Source organism: Ixodes scapularis, unplaced genomic scaffold, assembly GCF_016920785.2.
Source record: "Ixodes scapularis isolate PalLabHiFi unplaced genomic scaffold, ASM1692078v2 PGA_scaffold3__209_contigs__length_174095766, whole genome shotgun sequence".
In the NCBI taxonomy this organism is placed as follows: Eukaryota; Metazoa; Arthropoda; class Arachnida; order Ixodida; family Ixodidae; genus Ixodes; species Ixodes scapularis.
Window position 1 is genome coordinate 131,365,390 of NW_024609868.1, and position 15,561 is coordinate 131,380,950.

The 15,561-nt window shown below is 45.0% G+C and overlaps 1 pseudogene; it reads left to right on the forward strand.

Annotated features, from left to right (window-relative positions):
- Positions 1-2,166: 2,166 nt before the first annotated feature.
- The window catches only part of LOC121837291, a 111,463-nt pseudogene continuing 98,068 nt past the window's right edge, over positions 2,167-15,561 (forward strand).

Here is a 15,561-nt window from a genome sequence, read left to right on the forward strand (position 1 = left end):
GCTTCGACGGCGTGGAAACTTTTTTTCCACGCGAAAATCGGTCACGGACCCATTGCTCCCGCGGTCAATAATTCCGTCGCAGATTCGCCTGCAAAACCGCAAGTTTGAACGAGCCGTTACAGTTGGGGGCAGGGGTGGGATGGGCGAAGCCGTTGGTTCGCGACTTCGGTGGGTGAGTGCCTGGTTGTTTTTCGGAGTCGTTTACGTCGTGACCGGATTTCAGGAAAGCCCAATACCGCACTGCGACATTTTTCTTCTGTTTTGTGGAGCAAAAGCACCATGGCCTTTGAGAAGAATGCGAAACCTTGATTATTAAGCTTAGCGGCAGCGTTGGCTGCACTTGAACGATGTCCATGAGAAAAGTCGAAGTAATTAAAGACGCTAAGATTTGTGAGGTAAACTTTGAGGAATTTTACGTGTGTTGGGACGAGGTAGAAAGGAAGCAAAGGCGCGGGGAAGCTTAAATCAATGCCATGAAAGTGAAATAGCAAAAGCCGACCGATACGGCGAAAAAAGTAGAAAATGTAAGTATCTGAGCCTATTTGCAGCCCTTCCGTGTTGGAGGTTGACTTGGGACAATTCCTCATAAATTGTGAACTCACTTGTCTCAAGATTGTATTGGATACGTCGGACCAAGCACAGGGCTTTATTAGTGATTTTCCCGTAGACGCGGCTGGCGTCAAGGCCAGGCTTAACCCAGACAGTGCGTAGGATTAAAACAAAGTGAATCAAAAGCCTTTTGAAAAAACCTAGGGTGTCCCTAGAGCCTTTCTAAGTTATGTTCAGTGAAGACATGAAGCGCTCCGATGAAAGTCATTCTGAATTGGCTTACCATTTGGAGGGTTTTCTTGAGATCTGTTATCGGGGGATTTGTACCTGAGAGGATTGCGAGACGAGTCTGAAGAAGATAGGTAACAACCAGTTTTTTTTATTTCCGTTCAGGGTAAAATTAAGTTCTGGATTTAAGATTGGCCAAATATCGCCTTTGCGCCAAAAGAACGTGGATTATACCGATGTGCACTGCTCTAGACATGAAAACCTCGTCACACACAGCAAGTCGCTAATGCTCTCGGTCGTTTGAAGATAACAAAGCTACAGGACTTCATATTTGCGGAAAGTCAACGCAAACCGAAATATGAAGCGAGCCCAGATAAAAATGGGTCAAATGCCTTCGAAGCACGGAGGCAAATTTTATATTATAGATGTCATCAGCCTGGACACGTATCTGCGGGGTGACGTGTTAAGGAGGTTCAAAGGTAAATTCGGCGTTAGGTGAGGATGACGAACTCTTACAACCCTATTTATATGATATTTATTTTTTATATATTTTAATTTCCTCAAAGGCCCCCGTAGGATGGGGTATTGCATAAGGAGTGGGGGCATTAGACAGCAAAGCAACGAAAATTACAAAATCCTGTGGGCAAAATGCAAAAGAATACAAAAAGAACACATCTATATCAAGAAAGACGTGGAGAGCACACACATGCACGCATGAATTTCATCATCCTGAAACTATCACTAATCTAGCGCTATAAGAGTTCCTTTCAATTTATCCAAGTTCCTAAGCTCTACTATGTTATCAGGAAGATCGTTCCATTCTTTGGCTGTTTTAATAAAAAAAGATTTTGCAAATCGATCTGTGTTGGGCGAGGATATGACTTATGTTGATATTGTTAAAGCGACTTGAAAAGTGCGAACAGAGTGTGATGTAAGGGTTCGGTGACAACGTGTGATATTATCGCTGAAACAGCGGCTATCTGGCAATTCTTCGACGGTGATCTAGCAAAGAAAGATCGGCACCTTTTCCTTTTTTTTTTGTTTTGTTAGGTGTCTTTGGTAAAAAAACGAATATTCGGAGTATACAAATCTTACAGCATGATTTTAAATGGCTTCTAGGTTTATATAAGATGATTTTGGTATGATCTGGTATGACCAGTCCTGTAAGATTTTGCGCGACGCGGATGCCACATTTGTTCTAGCTCATTCTTCAATTGTCGAACCACAATATTTAACAAAAGAATGCGTAGTTAAATATTCATTTCGAGCGCAAAAATCGACCGCAGCAAATTTTGATATTTTACTATTTACTTTTGCTTACATTCTTTCTAACAAACGACAAAAAGCTTGAGCGACTCTGGAAAATAGTTGGGGATGAATCCGGTAGATATGGTAACCCGTTACATGACGTGGGGTAACACACAGGCCGTACCAGAGGTGGAAAGCACCACTGGAGTGCCCAAAGTCAAGAAAGGTATACCTGTGATTGCCGAGCCTAGTCTTGTTTCCTTATCAAGCGCAAATTTCGAAGTGTTGCTAAAGGTGGAGAGAGCGATACTGACAGCAGAGTAGACTGCGCATGACTCGCAGGAGGAATGTTGAAAAATTGCTTTAAAAAACATCAAGGAAAGTGCATTGTTTTCTTAAGAAGGAACTCTCCTGTCGAAGCTAGCGCACCAAATATCAGTGAAAGTACGACCAGTTAGTGGTTACGGTTAATTACAGGCCTCAACCGCTGGAACCTGCGCAACCTAAAGGTTGGTCCAGCCTCGAGGAATCAACACAACAAAGGCGCGAATTTCGTTGAGATGTTCCAAAGAAGGCGAAAAGTACATTCGTGCGACGTTCGTAAACGAACAGAAAGACCCAGCGAGAAGTTCAAGATTTCTTTAACGTGTATCCCTCTCATTAATGGGCCTTTCAGGCGTCAAGTAACGGGCGTAGTGGGATCTCTTTCGATAACCATATCAGACTAGACTACCGATACTAGCCACCGTTTCCTTGTCCAGCATAAAAGTTTCTGGAGACTGTGACACTACGAGCGCAGACTTCTACAAGGGTGGTGGATGCGTTGTTTGCTGTGTTCTCAAAAATTGGTTTTCCTTGTGAACTTCAGTGCAACTTGGGAAGCGTATTTACGAGCGCTTTAACCTCTGGCTTCTTTGAAAAATGTGGTATGCAAATTATCCACAGCTCTGTCAGCCACTGTCAAAGTAACAGCGTGGAACGTGTGCACTCAGTTATAAAAAATAACTTTATGGGCCTTATGCCACGAGCATCTAAGGAAATTGGACGCTACAGTGCCTGCAATGCTGCTCGCGCTTCGTTTATTCGTTTACAAATCAAGCGAGTTTTCCCGGGTGGAACCGGTATATAACCGTGTTTTTCCCTGACCGTTGCGCTTTCCCAGTAGGAATTGGTTCAAAATTCAAAGTTCAAAATCTCGAAAATGTCATCTCTGAGTATTATTGCGTTACGAAGAGGGAAACAGCGCCAAAAGTACGGAGGACAAAGAACGATGTACACACAGACCGAGCGCTAACTGACAACTAATTTATTCTGGAAAACCACCAAAACATCTATTTCTGGAAAACCACTTTACCCGCTTTGTAACTATGTATAACCAACTCGCCCAATATTCAACGGTATCCTTACATGTTTATTTCTAAGCCGGGTAGGACGTATTTGATCACGTATGGTATAGAACTCAGCTCCGAGTTGCCGGTCGCTTGCAAGCCATATCACTTTTCGCCTCGTAATGAACGTTTCATGAGGAAAGCAATACAACCGCTGCTATATCTGGGACTTGTTGAATCGTTTGAGCCGGATTATGACTTATTTATGGTCCTTGTAGAGTGCCCTGAAAAGAAACAAGGGCTTGTCCTGACTATAGCAAGCAAAATGGGGGACGGTAACACAGGTGTATCCTATCTTTATTATGAAAGCCTGTATTAAGAAAGTCAAGCCAGCAATCTACATCTCCACTCTAGATTTAATTCATGGGTATAGGCAGGTTCCGCTAACCAACGGGGCTTGCAACGTTGCGTCGTTCGTAACCCCGTTCAGAACCTACTGGCCGCTTGTGGTTTGGTTCGGTTTAAAATAGTGAAAGCCGATCACAACTCCCTGTAACGCCGAATTAGAACGCAGCTCTTGAGGAGGAGTTGGGAAGGGTACTGACGGAGGGGGGGGGGGGGTCACGTGACCTCGGGGGGAGGGGGGTCACGTGATCTTGGGTGGGGGGGGGGTCACGTGTCCTCGGGGGTGTCACATCCCCCCCCCTCCCCCCGAGGTCACAGAAGGTACCCGAGGTCCTCCCGAGGTCCTCCAGAAGGAACCCGAAATCCTCCCGAAGGAACCCGAGGTCCTCCCGAGGTCCTCGGGGAGGAGGGAGGGGGGGGGGGTTGCGGTTACGCCGACGCCGACGGCGGCGCCGATGCCGGTCAAGCCGGAAACGGGCGTCTAAGAGCTGCGCTCTAAAAAATTATCCGTTCTTTTAGAGCGCAGCTCTTAGGGGCCCGTTTCCGGCTTGAGCGGCGTCGCCGTCGGCGTCGGCGTAACCGCGAGGTCACGTGACCCCCACAGGTCACGTGACCCCCTAAGGTCACGTGACCCCCCTCAGGTCACGTGTCCCCGCTCAGGTCACGTGTCCCCCCACAGGTCACTTGACCCGCCTCAGATCACGTAACCCCCTGAGGCCACGTGACCCCCTCAGGCCACGTGACTCCCACAGGTCACGTGACCCCTCTCAGGTCACGTGTCCCCCCTCAGGTCACTTGACCCGCCTCAGATCACGTAACCCCCTGAGGCCACGTGACCCCCTCAGGCCACGTGACCCCACTGAGGCCACGTGACCTCACTGAGGCCATGTGACCCCCCTGAGGTCACATGACCCCCTTCGGGACACGTGACCCCCGAGTTCACGTGACCCCCTGAAGTCACGCGACCCCCAGGTCACGTTACCCCCCTGACGTCACGCGAGCCCCCTTAGGTCACGTGACCTCAAGGAGTCACCTATCGCTCAGTACGCTTCCATCTTTCTCCTCAAGAGCTGCGCTCTAACCGGCGTTACAGGGAATTGTAAACGGCTTCCATTTTTTTTTTACCGTCCCATGAGGAGAGTGGTTTCGGGCAGAATTGTTGGCATTGCCGTACTTTGATGATATGTATATATATATATCTTAAAACACTTGAGAAAATCATCAGTGGAATTGGGGCAACGTCTTAACTAGACTGCGAAAGGCGGGTATAACAGCGAAGGCGATCAAGCCCAAGTTGGCGCAGTCTGAGGTGAGCTATCTGGGTCACGTGGTTGGCCAAGAAAATTCGGATCCGCATGTGCTTAAACTTTTATATATCCAAGACTTTCCGTTCCCCAAGAAGAGAAAAGACTTAATGTCTTTGTTGGGCAGGTAAATTACTACTGGCAATACATTACTCAGTTTCCCCGTTTGCCGGGTCCGCTAACCGGTGCCCTAAAAAAGTACCGGTCTGGGGCGATTCGCGGAGCCAAGCGTTTGTGAAATTGAAAGTGGCTTTAGTCAGCTCCCCTGTGCTTAACAGTCCTGACTTCTCGAGGCTTTATTTGGCACATTGCGATGCGAGTGGAAAGAGGTTGCCAGTCGTGCTCAGCCAAAATAATAAAAAGGGCGAAGAACACCCCAAACTGATCGCCAGCCAGAAATTGACTGCACAGTAATAAGCATGCAGCACGATTGAAAAAGAAGATGCCTGCCTGGTTTGGGTGGTAGAGGAGCTCAAATGTTACCTAGACAATACGTAATTTTTTTTTTCTCACCGATCATAAACCACTAGCTTGACTGAATCAACTGGCCCTCTAAAATTGATGAATGTTACGTTGGAGCCTGACATTACAATAGTATTCTTTTGAGGTAATGCATAGGTAGAAAAGGCTCTACTCAAAATGAAGACTGTTAAGCAGAGCGGTTTTGATGCAGTCCATTACATTTATTTATCTGTAAAGAATGGTTTATTATTTAAAACGTTGAATGGTGAAAAATCCTAAGACAGAGAGTTTATGCAGAATGGTCAGACCATAAATATTAATTTAGTTCTTCATAAATATTTTGTTAGTTTAGTTTGAACTTGTACATATAAAACGCATTTTTCGAATTTCCGGGTTGGGAAACGACGACAAATATAGTAGCACTGTTTAATATATTTTGTTTTCATCTCACTCGACAATTTGAAAACTCTATTTAAACCCCTCGCGGTGGTTGCCCTGGTTTACCAGTTGTCGCTCGCTTACCTGTCTAGCCTTCTTGCAGTCACCTTCATCTACAACGGAAACACCTTTCTGCCACCGCTACAGAATCATTGTTTCTTAGCCGACAAACTTTTGAAGACTGCCGGGGACCTGTGGGTCAACGTCCGAAGCAACTGCTGTGCTCTTCAAGGCGTCCACTGCACCTGGAGTTTATTCTTGCTTCCAACTTTCCTGGAACTAAGTCCTCTGGCTTGGAGGCTCCGCCGGCCGCCTTGAACAGGCGGGTCGAGTTGTGAAGTATCGTCTGTGTACTTCACATCGTTCACAGATATACACCTTGCGGTCCTCCATCAACCTTCCCTAGAACTGAAGTCCATTGGCGTGGAGGCCACTGCCCTGGACGCGCAGGTCAAGGCTCGAAGAATCGCCTCTGCAGCTGATGATTCATGCAACGGAAAATCGTGAATTCTTCTAACATGGCACTGTGGTCATTCAACGAATCCGTAACGTTATTTGGTTGCACTTATTTCAGGGCATTTTCCTCCAATAGTGAATTAACACTGGCAGTTGAGTTGCGTTTGCGAAGCGCTTGCGGATATGGCTTGAGCGACCCTGTTATGACACACCGAGATGCGCTTGGCGGTTTCTCGGCAATCACGCGTGATCTTTCGAGACTTGCTTTTGGGAACCCCGTTTTACAATACAAGGTACAGTTTAATAAACTATTCGAAACCAAAATGTAGCAATTTTGGCACCCTGAATATTTCTCTTCAGAGCGTTCATGCGCATCACGAGTCCAGACAAAGAAAAAAGAAACGTTCTACCGCAGAAACCACCTGCGATGCTAAATGAAAGAAAGTGGTTGTTCTGTGCTTGTCCCCTGTGTTTTATTCTTTCAATTTAATGTCTTCATGTTCAACCCGCTCGCCTTCACCAGTCCAGATTCCCTCCAGTTCGCCGAAAAGCGAAGCCCGGCTAGGCGCGCCTTCCTGACTCAGAAGATGATGGCCTTGACCCTTTCTTAGAGGTGGACCCTCTTCACATTGATAGCTGACCTGGTGTTCGGGACAGAGGGCCATTTTTTTTTCTTTTCTCCTAGTAGATTGATTTTATCATCTTCAGAGTAGTGAGTGGCACTGGTGAACCGCGATACGGTAATGTGTTTGGTGCTATCCGTTCGTGGCTTCGTTGGTGGCGGACGTTCCTCTCGTCACTCCCACGTCGATGAAGTCTACTTTTTGTTTGAGATTAAGCTCAAATAAACGCCATATGGACACCTATATATCGTCTGGTACGTACTTTATTTCTTAAGTAGGTTCCCTTTACTCCTTTTGGTAGTAATAAACGGTACAGGTAAAGCTAGCGCAGGTAATCCGCAAGCTCCTCGGTACTGTGTTGGCCATGCAATTAGGCATAGGGCGACTTTATCGGCCTTCGTGGTGGTCATGCAGGATGTCGAAAGGTTTCTGTAGGTAACGCGACTGTCTTAGTGGGTACAAAAGCTGTCATTTCGATCAATCTAGGGCAGGTTCCCACCTTCTATTGGCAAAGACAAAGAAGGCAGCGAGAGAAGGGCTTTGGCAACCCAATTCACAAACGAGCGTATACCCGAAGTAAATGTACGAAGCGAAACTCGCTGGGATAACACGTACCTTTTCATGACGAATTCTGTTGACAAACGTGAACATCACGGTGATCACCAGTGACAGATGGGCCAAGTGGCCCATCTGTCACTATTGGTGAACATCCCGTTTCTTCGTCGGTCTGTCCGCTGCAACAATAGGATTACAGCGCCTTGAACGCCTCACTAGCTACAGGTGTCATCTTGCTTCGAGAGCGTTGCTTTGCGATTGGCTGCCGTTTCGCGGTTCGCGAAAGCGGTTGGGGCAAATCAGTCCAGAAGCGGTTGGCGAAAATCCGCTCCAACCACTGGATCCCAACCACTTTGCGGTTGAGAACGCGCAGGTCCGCTTCTTATCTGCGGATCCGCTTTCAGTGTAAAAACCCCATAAGGGGGGGGGGGGGGTGTATAAGTTGTAACGTATATTATCGCAGCGCGATACGCAGGGCAGTGCGGGTGCTCGATTTTGTCTCGTTCCTAATAAGGGCCGACGGACCCTATTGAGTCGCTTTTCATGGAAACATGTCACCGAAATAAAGTTGCCTGTGATGACAATTGTTTTTCTTGCATCGGCGAGGCCGACAGAACGTTATAATGGCAGTGCTTCCACCGCGCTTTTTACTCGCCATCGACCTTGTCGCTCGCTTCTAATAATCTTGTTCGCGACGTTGTGGATAGGAACCATGAGAGGGCGCCGCCGAAACTTCTCGTGGCCAATAATCACCAACAAGATGATAAGGGTACACAGGCCGTCTCTTTCGAACACCCGTCCTGCAGCACGCGCTCAATGCCTTTCGCCGTGCTCTCGCGTCGCGAGTACGCTCCGTGCTCACCAGACGGCGAACCGTATGTCGAAGATAAAAAAAATAATAATAATTTAGATATAATCGCCGAGAAATTGAGGGAGAGGAGGACACGAAAGGGAACAGAGTCGTCAGAACACCGATCTCTGGTTCGAATTAGTAGTGGGTAGACCTACAGCTAGCTGGCTTTGGCTTAACTACACTCGTCGGACTCGTTTTAATATGAGATCTTAAAGTAGAGGAAGCCAGCATTAGTCGTTTTAACGCATTCGAGTGCAGTGGAGACAAAGGGAGCTGGGCTGTTAGGTCTACACACTTCTCATTCCAAAAGGAGTTTGACATTCCGACGTTCCCGGTCTCCTTCAGTTGGTCGGCGCATACAGCACAAAATTTACTGTAATTCGTCCCTTCTATAGCTTAGCCCATAGAGCGGTCGGCCGTATAAGAAACGATTTCGCTCATCTATAAGGGTAGACCTTAAGGGAGAGGGGGACCTGAGGGTGCGAGGGATCGCCAGAGTACCGAGCGCTTGTAGAAATAATTAGTGGGTAGGCGCAAATATTTCTGCTTTGGTCACTATGTACTGTTCGCACTATGAATATAACGCTACCAAATAAAGGCAGCGATAAGAATGATAGAACCACTTTAATTTAAGGGGCAAAATTTCGCGAGCGCTCTGAACATGGTGTACGTTGAGAATATCTGGGTTATTGGTTATAGTCGGAACTGTGAACAACGTTTCCAAGCCGTCACAAGTGCTTGAGAAGTCAGTCGTTAATTTAGTATTGTCTAAACTGACGTCGTTCCGCCGATTTTTTTTCTAAATTTTCAAATGAAATATTTTTGTCCAAATTACCTTCTTCTTGCCTTTCCACTTTCTTGTACCTCCAAAACAATGGTATCCAGCATTTTTATGGCGAACGCCACAAGGCGGTGCTCCAGTCTTTGACGTCTCAGAGAACTTCCGGTTTATAAAAATGGTGAACAAAGGCCACCTAAGCACCGCTCCTTGAAATGTAGATGAAACGTTTAAACACCCATTCTTCAGGTGAGAGCCAAAAGAATGGAGGGGTTCGAGGTTTGTTAAAATGTTTGGAGCATTCTTGTTAACCAACTTGCCTCCTCCTAGATTCAATAATCTACAGCAGAAGGCCCTCGTTAAATTTCCAACTTTGTTGTACGTGAAGCATTTATGCTTTCCAGCACTGGTGATATTAGAAAACTCGACAGGCTTGCAGAAACTGCGACCGGAAGTCGCCTGGGACGCCAGCACCAGTTCCTGTTAGTAAACAGCAAAATAGTCTATACGTGGCTTGCACATGACGTGATTTCCGATGCCCTCCAGAGAAAAGAGGAAGAGGGAGCTCTCTTCTTATCAGGATCCTCTTTTGAACCTCCCGGATAAGCACCGACGTCGCTGTTCTCCTCCCAGAAGATTATATAGAAGATTAACCTGTCACTCAAAATTCTTGCAAAAGAAGCTACCCTCTCCTCCTTTTACATGGTGTTCAAAAGTATGGGATGTGACGTCACTGCAAGGAGCCTATAAGAAACCAATTCTACGATACCTACCAAGATAGACTCGTATTACCTGTAAGTAAACGAAAAAATAAAATTTCCCCTTTCGAACATTTTAGCCATGTTGAAGTCAATATAATTAAAACATAAACAACAATTCTTTAGTTCAAAGAAATGCTCGTGACGTTGCTTTTGTCCTTTATGTTTCATGCGTATTTGTACCTTATTGTCATTACACCATGTGCAGCTCGTCATGCACACATCTGACGCGAGGTTTCTTTGAAGTAGATACAAAACGTTTCATCGCTTCGGGATAACTTTAGATTTGTCATTGACAGTAGACAATGCTACAGAGGCTCATAATGATGCTATATTGCTGCACACAAAAATGTTTGATCATATTGCGTGGTTTCGTGTGCGTTTGTACATGTGCAGAAATCAACAAGAAAATGGCCTTCATTCGGAAAATCCTGGTGACCTTAGTCGTCCTGGTGGCCCACATCAGCATGGTCACAGCGCTGCTCTATCCTGGACTTGGTCCGTATGAGCTCCTGCATCGTTGGAGGGCCGCGCGTAGCAGCGCCTTAGCCTACGGGACTGGCCGTGCCTTGGCATGGCGCCGCGGCTTCGGAGGGGTCAATGGTTAAGTAGGGTTCCCTGGTGTCCGGAGCGGCCTGGGGTACGGAGGAGTTCCCCGATACGTTGGCTGAGAAAGAACTCAGACAGTGGATGGAGGGGAAGCCAAGCATATCGTGTTAAGGGTTGCAAGACAGCAGGATAATCCTGCAAACCAAAACAAGTCAAAATAAATATTTTATTGAAAGTACATGTTGTGCGATGTTCTGAAGTTGGTAAAATGAATGAAAATATTATTTACGTGCCCCAGCACAGGCCTCAGAAGAATTACACAATGGGGTACATCTCAACATACGAAAACAATATTAGTGGTATGAAGTATGAACCAGATTTAAAACGGATGATTTGTTAAGTTGCAACGCATGCACGCTTTTATCAGTATAATTGTTTTAAAGATAACTTAATTCAGAAAGCAATATTTGCTTTAAAAAAATAGGACGGAGGTTGAACACGTGCCGTTTAATCAAAAGAAAACAGTTCAATGTGATGTCTTCTCTATAATTACGTTTTCGGGCTTCACGACCATTGATTTTACCGTCACGAAATTCTCCGAGCGCAGAATTTTGTATGCGTTCGACGGGCAAATAGGTATAGACCAATACGCGGCCCTGACGTCATGAAGCTGCGGTGGCGCTGCCGACGCCACTGCGCATGCGCAAACACTTCACTCCTTCCGACTTTGGTTTCTGCGCACGCGCAGTGCCCACACCGGGTGTGGGCAAACGCGGGCTTGTTCGTAAACAGGGTGTCGGTCTATATGTCAATGATTAATCGTGTGCAGACACATTATGCCAGTTTAGTTTAAATGGATGTGATATTTCTGAGAGGAATCGCAGCAACCTTGCAAAACCTTTGTAATATAAAAAGTACCATGGTTGATTTCTGTAAACACAATATTACCATCCTTATGAACAGAAAACGTTGTGCAACGCATAAGTTTGGCTGACAGGGTTGATATTTTCCTTCTCGTTTAAAAGGAACGTACGTCGTAGTTCGGTATGTATTATGACTTCTTTTCTCTTAAAGTTCGCACTACAGAATATTGTCACATAATCATAGAAACTAGCTTTTACGCTTCTTTTCCTATTTGTTAGTCATGTTAATTCACCCTTAACGCGAGCGCTCTCGAAATTGCGACAGAAAATACACGTTCCGAGTTAGGGTCTGAAAATCGAATTAATTTGCATGTATATAACGCTTTTCTCGCCACCAGAGATCACTGCGCCACGTAACTTGTGGCTTAAATCTGGCCTCTTGTTTGAGGTCTGATAAGAGCCCTCACATACCACCCCTACACGATCGTTTTACTCGATAGACCATATAAAACGACATGTTAAGAAATTATTCGACTAGACTCTGATATTATTTTAGGTTACTGAGGAGTTAAATGGTTTCTATAATAGCAAGTGATGTAGCGGAAATTAAGTCATCAGGTATCTGCCTAGGCTTTCTTGTTTACGCATGGATGCACACCCGGGTAAAGAGTTTACTAATTGTTTTGTTTTAATTTTTTTATTAGAGGCTTCATATTAGGCAATTGAATCTACCCAGTGCGCAATGGCCTAAATACAGCATAGCTTCCAAAATGAATAAGGACTGTGGGCGTCGCATACAGGTTTTTTTAGGTAGTTACTTGACTTTTGCCTCATGGAACGACAATTAGGTGAGTTCAACTTAACAGGACACTCGAGCTGGGAAGTGGATCGCATTGAAAAAAATAAACCCAAATGTGCCTGAATTTTAAGAAAGGAAAGAAAATGTTTGATTTGCCTTTTTGCTTCCTTTAATTGTGTGAGTTAGACCGGCTGTTTTATAGAAGGCTTTAAAAGATATCTAAAATAGCATGTTTGCGAGAAATAAACTTTCCGGGAAGAAACTTCCACCCATGGCGGACGTCACGGATTGCAAAGCAAGGTAATAAAATAAATAATTGGCAAAAGATACTCATTTACATTTTTATTTATTGAAAATAATCCGTAAACAGTTTCTATTTTTTTTCAACCACCCTTTTTTTATAGATTTTTGAATGCCTTCTCTGAAACACACAGTTAAATGCGATGTTTTTTTGTTTTTTTTTCATTTCTTCTAGTCAGCTTGACAGCTACAGGTATGCTTACACACAAATATGGCTATAAAACGGTGCTCTATAGCTGTAGAGGGTTGTTTTTAGGCACTCCTGTAGCAAGTTCCTAGTTTATGTTAAGGTATTTGGTGAGTGGCGCGACCACGGACCCTCAGCCATGCGGGTTCACCCGACCACGCCTGGCTGTGCGTTGCTTTCCCGTGTCCGGGGAAAAGGGCATCCAAGTGGTTGAGCCAAGCCCGGCGTAAGTTTAGAATTTTCGGGGCCCCCCGGGTGAGGCAATACACCACTTCGGCACCCCGCTTTTCGTAAACGGCTGTCCTGGCTTGGCCCGACCAGGATGATTAAATCAGTCTGCCTTCTCCTCTCCTGTCTTTACTTTCCTTCTTCTCCTCTCCTATCTTTACTTTCCTTCTTCTCCTTTCCTATCTTTACTTTCCTTATTCTCCCCTTCTTTCCTACTTCCCCTTTTTTGGCGGCAAGGGTTAACCTTGTGTGGGTACAGAACTCTTACTTGATCCACGCTTGGTTATAGCATCCTGGTAGCACTGGTAGACTAACATACCCAGACACGCCAGACCTGTTATGAGGTGTTTCCTATCGCCTTGTTGTACTCCATGGTGCATGGTGCGCTAGAAAGGCCGAAGTGTTTGTCTTTCATACGGGTACTAAACAAAACCCTTGCTCGATCGGCCGCTGAAAACGGTCCGCACCGAACTCCAGGCTACAAAAAAGACGCCACACCAAAAAAAAAAGGTAGTCATATGTGACTACCTTTCAGGTGGTAAAAAGTTGTTTCAAATATAACGATCCCCAAGGGTAAAAATGACCAACCCACACGTAGTCAAAAAGCCGGTAGTAAAATTTGGGTACCCCCTAAAGCAACATGGCGGCCGGTTAGCGAGGCTCGAATTCCCCGGTAAGGCCTAGAGAAGAGCACGGATTTTCGGCCGCGTGAGAGAATAGAGCGCATACGCCTATTCGACGCCTTCAAAGCGCCATCACATAATCCAAACATCCGTCTCGATACACCGGTACCGTACCTGTATCCTGTAAGAACGGCAGTGATTGTGCCGGAATTGCCGCGATTACCCCCGACAGCGTCTCGCTAGATTGACTATTTTATCACCGGCACAAAAACGCACGCACAAAAAATAAATCGGTACACAAGGATTGGGCATGCTGACTTTATTGAGCAAAACGTACGCTTGTCGTTTGCGGCGAGGAATCGCTGGGCACCTTCGTCGACACTGACGTGAGGCGTTCAACTCACACCAACGCTACCGCTTTTTTTTTTTTTTGCTCTTCTGGTTTGGGTTTACCTATACCGGCATGTTTATCCATTCGTGCGCGTGTATGCTTGCAGTACGCAGCTCTTCGACACAAAACAAGCGTTTAGGTCGCTGGGTGGCACAATTATTGCGATTGTGATCAAACTGAGAGGCAGGGACGTCGGAAGGCCTGTAGGCCGAAGGCCAGCCAGGACAGCAGTTTGTAAATAAATAGCTACAGGACGCTCAACACTTGACATATTGAATCAAGCAGCACATTGCGCCACTAAGTGTAGTAGTAACCGCTAGATGGCACTAAAAGGAAAACACTCATGCGCCAACACTCACACCAACCAAGATACCGAACACTGTTACAGGCACATACATGTCACCAGAACAACAAAGCACAAACAACTCCAACACAACACCTCCGCGACTCTACTCTAACCACCCTACCGACCCGATTTGTATATATGCCCTACCATATTCTGACAAGGGTTCAGGAAGTGAGGGCCACTGTTTACTAGACGAACACAAAAAGTATTTGCAAGTATTATTGGTATACAAGTGGTCTGTGTACTTAAAGTGGCAGGCTAGACGCCTTTCTTAATATAGTGCTTCAAAGGGCAACATGATGCGAATGTAATCGGCTAAAGTAACACCGCAAGGCATGCTCCCGATGAGTTTCGAATTCAGATTCATACAGTGATTAGCTTACTCAAGCCATGTTGCATCATGCTCGTTGCGCGCGTGTAATCGCTGCGAACGTTATAGCAATATCTGCATTCCTGGACAGTAGTCGGCTAAAGGTAACATAATTATTGGTTTTGTGTTGTTCAATTCGTCCTTTTTTTACTTAAATTCAGTGCTTGATAATAGGTAACTTAATTGTAGCGACCGAACGCTGACGGCATGCTTTCCCGTGTTGGTCGAGTGAAAGATAAGTCGCTTTACTTACTCCACTTTAATAACCCCTAATATAAACTTTCGTGAAAAAAGGTATTGGAGTACATTTATATATATATATATAGCATAGCCGAGGTTTTTTTTATGCACTGCATTTGAAGAACTATCAAATTATTTTAAATATTGTAGTTCTCTGTTGACAACAAAAGGTTGGCCCTTTCCAAGGATGGGGACACCTCATATATACAATGAGGGCATTACCACCCAAACTAAACTGTATACATATACAGTATACACTGGCTACAATGAAGACAAAGTGTTCAGGTGGCAGTTGTATGTATTCTGTTATTTTCCAAACCTGATATACAATTTTACATTGAAAATATTTTCTAAACGTTTTAAAACAAACTTGTAGGTACTTTTGAATCATTGTTGAAATGGAAATCTTAAAAGGAGTTGTTTTTTATAACTGTTCCACCAAACTATAATAATTATAGTAATAATACTTTCTCAAGCCAGAGACAACCTTTTAGCCTTCTTGTTGGCACCTTTGAATTTAAAACAAATCGATAAACTTACATAAAAACAGGGAGTATTTTACCAGAAAAACAATGTTATGTTTGCATTACAAACAAATTAAATAATAGAGATATGCAACACCACAGTCATTTCACCATTCTAAAAAAAAAATAATATCTGAAAATATGAATAACCCAAAA